The following is a 7,470-nucleotide window of genomic DNA, read 5'->3' on the forward strand; positions in this document are numbered from 1 at the left end:
CATGTGATTGGATTCATAAGAGCCTTAAAATGAGAAAGGAAGGATATTTGTGCATATTAAATTTATTGCAGATTCAACATACTGAAAGAGGAAAATGGGAAAGAGGAATGCACATGTCTTATTGTTGCTACCATCAACTTCTGTTTACTGCTCTACATTTGGCAACCAAGAAGGCAATGTAGACATTGCCTTGGGGACTGATAGTTCTCTGAATTCAATACATATTTCTCATGTAAAAGGAAAGCTAGCAGTGCCAGTCAATTGGGAATACTGGCAGTAGATCATAAAATGCTGAGACTGAAAGGAAACAGGAACTCTGACTCCAGGTCCACTTTTTCCTTATGTAAAATTGCCCAGTTTGTCCTAGTCTCTGTGAAGTACCTGATAAGTTATTGGAAGAAAATATTTACCAACTGTGGTAAATTGCAGTCAATAATTTGTTCTGGATATGCAAGTCAGTGGTAGAGTTTTTGTCTAGCTTTCAAGAGGACCTGAGTTCAATCCCCAACATCAAAGCAAAGAAAAGCAAAATAAATTAAGTGATTTCAACATATAAAAGTCGCTCTGCAAATTTCAGAAGGGCTTTCTTTAATATTTATAATATATGAAGCAGAACCCCAGTGCCTTTTCCAGCCTGACATTACTGAATGTGATAGTGATTAGATGTCCCTTAATAGACATTAAGTAAACAGACTCTATGACTGATGTTGATCTGGAAAAATAATGAACTTCCTTTTCTTTTTTTGGTCGGCTAGGGGGCTTGAACTCTGGGCCTGGACACTGTCCCTCAGCTCTTCAGCTCAAGGCTAGAGCTCTACCACTTGAGCCACAGCACCCCTTCCAGTTTTCTGGTGGTTAACTGCAGATAATAGTCTCACATACTTTGCTGCTTTGCTGCATGATCCTCAGATCTCAGCCTCCTGAGTAGGTAAAATTACAGGTGTGAGCTACCAGCGCTTGGCTATTTTCACTTTTTAAATAATTTTTTGAAATCTAACTTAGATACACTAAACTGTCCTGTTTTAAAGTATACAAAATGAGCTATAGTAAAAAGTCACGTAATCATCACATAGAACAAGATACAGACTGTATGCTGGGTTTCAGAAAGTGTTCTGTGTCCTTTACCAGTTATTCTCTGAGGTCCCAGACCCAAATATCAACCTCTGCTCTCAAAACTAACTAAATTTCATGAAGCTCATGGAATTTGAATCCTCCAGTATGATACAGTATTTGGCTTCTTACTTCTTTTACCCAACATGTTCAGGAGAATTTTCCCAAGGTCCTGCACGTACTCATTACTTCTAATTGCTAAGAAGAATTCTACTGTGTGAACCTATTGCCATGTGATTATTTTCCTGTGAATGAACATTTAACACTTTGCATTTATTTATCATTATGTCATTTGTCATTATTGTCTGTATGAACATTCATATACAGGTTCTTGTATGTATTTTTTCCACCACTCTCAGAGGTGAAATTCATTAGTAAAGGATAAGCCTATTTCAGTCTTTACAAACCAGCACTGATTCTGTTTATAAAATTGTGGTGCCATTTTGCACTCACATACAGCACTATGCTAATTCTCCTTCTTCCATATCAATCTTTTTAATTTTAGCCATTATAGTGGGTAGGAAGTAATATCTCATTATGCTTTTAATTATCATTTCTCTCAGTAGTAATGATGCCTAGCATCTTTACAAATGCTTATATTCAAATCTTTTGTGTGTTTTTATAGATCTGTAACAAATTTCCAATTAGCTTTTATATACAAGAGATAGAGGTCAATAATTTCTTGTTTGTTTGATTGTTTAATTTTAATTGTAGTGATATTCATTTGCTCAAGCACTATTTGTTAAAAAAAATCTCTTCTTCCTGGCATTGGATATTGGCATATAGATAGAAATATAATGTGAAAGTCTCATAGGAGTCAAACTATTTCTAAACACACTATTCTATCCTACTTACTTATCTGTGTGTATACAAATCTTACCTTCTCTTGATCATTGAAAATTTATAGGCAGTTTGGGATTATTTGTCATTTTATTCAATTTGTTATACCTTTGCATTACTATTCTATTTTAGGTTGCTTTTTTTTTTTTATAACTTTTAGCATTACCATTTATGCACTTACTGGGTTCTGATAGTTGATGGATAACATGGAGTAGATGCAATTCTTAATGACATCTATTATTAGTTTTAGTATTGTATTTATCCAATATTAACATAGGCAATTATTTTTTCATCTGTCCTATGGGGAAAGAAGACTGTACATGACTTCTTTAAGACAAGAAGATATTCATCTGTCAGGAAACTAGACAATTAACAAGATTCTGGATTTAGATTCAGCTGTATTTTTCTTATTTCATATTGTTGTCCATGTACTCTTTATTAAAAGAGTTTCAGAGCATGCCGAAGGTTATTTTTTACTAAGATTATCTGTGATGCTTCAACTTATTAAATGTCATGTAAGGTTAACTTAAAAATAGGCATAATATGAAATCCAAGAAGGGAGAAGACATTTCTTAAATTTACCTTTAAATTACAGGTGAAGCTACCTTCCTATCTAAATTTTGGGTAAAACCATAGTGCAGGTTGGAGTAACTAACTTAAACTTATATGAAATTTTTTGGATTATTTAAAGTGATGTGACTTTCGAAAGTCTTTCACAAAGTATCACTCACATGCTTGTAGTGTCCCTGCTTTAAATGATATTATAGTATTCATTGTATTATATCTATAATTATGTAAAGTATATAATACTTGATAATGGTAATTCCTCATTTATCAAAAAATAAGTCCTTTCATTGTCCAAAAAGAAATGTACTCATTACCTAATATATGACTGTACATCACTTTTGTAATAACACTTTTTAAGTCAGAAAAAAACTTTGTTCTGTAAGAAAATATTGTTGTTTTTAAAAGTTAATTTTGTGTTACAAATACCAATCTGTTACTCCCTAAATTTCTAGATACTTAGATCTACGACTTCAGAGAATATTATCTTGTGGAATAATGACTAAAATTGTTATAAAGTATAAATGCTAATTACAACATTTGAAACTAAACAGAAGGTTGAGGGTAGGTGGTGGAGAAACTGTATGTCATCACTTGGTATTATTATTTCTTTAAAAAGTAGAGTCATATTAAAGAAAACATTCTATAGAAGAAACACTACACAGTCTGAAAATCTACCTTCTCATGTTAGATTCCTAAAATGGTTTATGTAAAAGATTTTGCTGAGAATAGTTTTTCCTTTCTGCTTAATAGTTTAACTCAAAATTTTTCCCTGCTGAGTGCACTTTTAAAGGAACTAAAAAGTACAAATTCAGATGTTTAAAAGAAACCATTCAGAATAGGTCCTCTGTAGAGTACTACTTCAAAAGAGTAAAGTTACTGGATAAACTAAAAGTTTTCTTTTAATAGTCCCTTCCCTTTCTTCTCCAAAAACCATCAATAATTCCTAATTAAATGTTAGCTGAAAATATTTTATCATTTCTTTTATAATGACAGCCTAAAAAATAACCTTTACATTAAAACAACCTATCTTGGCATTGCACATAAAAATTGATACAATAATTCACATTTTCATATTCCGCATACAGCTCAGATTAAAGCTATGTTATTTCTGCTTTTAAGCAAGTAAAACAAACCTACTTCTGTTTTAGTATTTTCCAGAATATTGTGAACCAAGGTAACTAACTTTTTAAAGATAAGTCTCAAGGTACTCAGATGTGAATCTATACAACTGTCCCAAGAAAAGAAACTGTTATAAGTCTCAGAAAGCCATTTCCTTCTAGCTTCAGTGGTGATAGAAGTGTGGTAGAGTTGCCTCTAAGCTAAATCAAATCTCATGCCTCAATTGACATCTGGTAAGTAGGAAACTGGGCTGCCCTTTGAGCAGTGGAATCTGAACCTCGCTGAGGAGAGGTCACACTGAGTCCAATTCTTTTCAGATTCCCTTGGCTTCATTCAGTATTCAGAAATTCATCACAGTGAAATTATTGTCCATGGTGTTGCTCAAAAACACCTCTAAATATGGATGCCAATATTTGTGGAAAAAGTTGGTAATCTTCCTAGCTCAAAACAAAGGGGAAGACAGTTTCTTAGAATGGACACAAAGAAAACCACCCAATGCTTGCCTTTATTTATTTGAGGGGGAGGGAGACGGCAGGGGGGTTGTGGTGCAGGCATGCAAGCTCCTCCTGGGGCTTGAATTTAGGGCTTGGCGCGGTCCCTGAATTGTTTTGCTCAAGGCTAGTGCTCTTTCACTTGAGCCACAGATCCACCTCCAGCTTTTCTTTGTGGCTAATTGGAGACAAGAATCTCAAGGACTTTTCTGCCCTAGCTGACTTTGAACCTTGGTCCTCAGATCTCAACTTCCTGTGTAGCAAAGGGTTATAAGAATAAGCAACCAAAAGCCCCAGCTTATTTCTTTTGTGGTCTCACACACACACACACACACACACACACACACACACACACACACACGGAGGGATATTTTCAATAATAAACTTTTATGGATCCACTTTTATAGTATTATGGGGTTGTACAATCCCAAACTCTGTGTGTATGAAACAAATATTTCCCCTTTCCCCAGACTTTAATAATCATCATTCAACTTCCTATTTCTTTTAATTTTATTACTTTGGAATCATATTGTTTTTATCTTTGTTTGTTTTCTTGCATGCAGGGAATAAACCCCAGAGCTTTAAGCATGTTAGGCAAAGTATCTAGCTCAACTGAGCTACACCTTCAGGTCCACTTATTTGTCTGGTTATTGTTGCCTCATTTCATTTAGAATAATGCCCTAAGGCTCATCCGTATTATAGCATATGACAGGGTTTTCTTCCTTCCTAAAGTTGGATATTATTTCATTTTAAGTCTAATGGCATTCTGGTTACCCAGTCATTCATAAGTTAATATTAGGGCTATATCTATCTCTATACAGTGGACAATACTAATCTAAATCTTTTGTCTTTTCTACATTCCAAAATCACTCTTGTTTATCTAGTTCATACAAAAGCAAATATTGGAGAATGCATTGGATAATGACTAGGAGTTTTGTTATAGAACTAAACAAAACTAAATATTCATGGATGAATGATGATGAATGAGTTTAAGCAATTTTCCATAGCAGAATCTAAGAAGCAAGTAAGTTAGTCTAGGAAAGGGGCTAGGAATTGAGAGTGGGGAAAGATTGGGAAATACTTGGAATGCGAATACGAGGTTTATGGAGATTTGCCTGCTCTCTTACTAGTATGGCATTATACATTTCCATGTGTAAAAATCATCATCACTTGATGATTGTCATGAAGTTGGGAAGTTAAAAAACTCTTGAAGTAGAGCCTTTAATATTTATATACCATCATCGAAAGAACTGAGAGAATAAGTCTATAAGAAGATAAAAAGATTATCTTGTCAGGTAACTATAGACAAAGAAAAATATCTCTGAGATTTTAGAAGATGAGTTGGTAATACAGGAATTAAGATAGCTGGCTAAATACATGTGCATGATACTCAAAAAAGCAATTTTAACTTTATAGAGAAGAATAAGTGTCAAGAATAGACAGCAGAGAATAAAAGTATTTTGCCTAAAATTATTAGCATATATAGTCACTCTCTTAATTAAAATATCTTCAATAGATATACAGAGGAGACAACAAATAAAAGAAACAGTAGTAAACTTATAAGCCATTTACAGAAAAGAAATTTAAATAGCCAATTAAATAGGGATACAGGTGGACCCATTGCAACAAGGAGATGTACAAGTTCTTATGTTGAAAACAAACTTTACAACTTTGGTTGGGGGAAGGAGGGTTGGTAGGGAGGGGGAGGATGGGAAGGGATAGGAAGGGGAAACAAAGGAGGAGGCTACAATGCTTGATAAAAAATGTACTCATTATCTTGCCCATGTAATTGTAACCCTTCTGTACAGTATTTTCACAATAAAAAAAGAAAAACATAGAAGAGTAAATTAAATATATGGTACTTGAAGCAGTTTCAAATAGGCAGATTATTATTTTCAATGTATTTTTCAAAAATTCATCTTAACGTGCCTCAGGGTATTTGATGAAAGCTGAATCTGATTCTTTTTTTTTAAACCTAGTATAACATATAAGAATTCACAAAGAACCAAATTAAATAAGATTTTAATTACATTAGTTGACAAAATAGTTCTAGAGTATGATCTGGTAACTACAAATACAAGGCTCAGGAGACATCAGATAGGTTAGCCAAATGCATAGCCTTCTCATTTCTGTTTTCCTAAAAGGTTAACTAAGAGAATTTGAATTATGTCCAAATCTGTTAATGACATCTGTGCTTCTTACTAATTATGTAATTTAATTTATATCACATTAAACCAAGTAACTATTATCAACAACTGTGGAAGATTATTTCTATGAGAGCAAAAATTAAATCTTTAAAATATTAATAACATGAAAATAAGTTCATACAGAGATAAATATTAAATTAGATTTGCTAAGATGCAAAAATACAAAAAAAACCTGAAAAATTTAAATAGGCTTTTAAATACAGTTTCACAAATGTTCCTGATTGTTCATCTTTAATTATCTAGTAATCACAGATGGTATTTTGTGTAATTTATACACATTAACTGTGGATGTTCTAATTATTTTACCTATACCAAAAGGATTTTCTTATACATTGTAAGATTGTGATTTACTGTATACTTTTATAATTCATAGTTTGTATGTATGATAGGTTATGTTTTCTACCTTAATGGATTTTTAAATATTCAGGTCCCAATTATCATACCAAATTATTTGAATCATATGCTTTATTTAAATGCAGGGAAATTATGGACACTGGAAACAGAATAGAGAACCAGTCTTGAAACTTTGAAAATCATGTTGTATAGGAGAGAAGAGGAGAAAGTTGAGGCAATACAGATAACTAAAAGGAAGCTAGCAAAATATGACTCTAATTACGGTAGTAAATGCTGAGAAAAGACCAGCATGTGAAAGAACAGAGTACATTACTCAAGTTCTTAGACAGTGTTGTCAGGAAACATGTCTTCAAAGTAGAGAAATTAAAACAAAAACAATTTCTGGACAACAGAAAGGTCAGGATGGAAACATTATGGTGAATATTCCAGAGAATGGAAAAGTTAAACACAGAGGGATGTCTAGATGTCCCATGAACTTTTCTGCCTGGGCTGGCTTTGAACTATGACTCTCAGATCTCAGCTTTCTAAGTAGCTAGCATCACAGGTATGAGCCACTGGCACCTGATTTCTTAGCCTGCACTTTTTTTTTTTTATCAGCAACGGTCATTGTTTGACATCCTTTAAAGTATTTCTCATTATATATATATACATTATACACACACACACACACACACACACACACATATATATATATACATCGAAACATACTTACATACATACATGCATACATGTTATCCATTATCTTGTTTTGCAAAGGTCTAAGATTCTTTTTTTTTTTTTTT

Source organism: Dipodomys ordii, unplaced genomic scaffold (assembly GCF_000151885.1).
Source record: "Dipodomys ordii isolate 6190 unplaced genomic scaffold, Dord_2.0 Scaffold157, whole genome shotgun sequence".
Taxonomy (NCBI): domain Eukaryota; kingdom Metazoa; phylum Chordata; class Mammalia; order Rodentia; family Heteromyidae; genus Dipodomys; species Dipodomys ordii.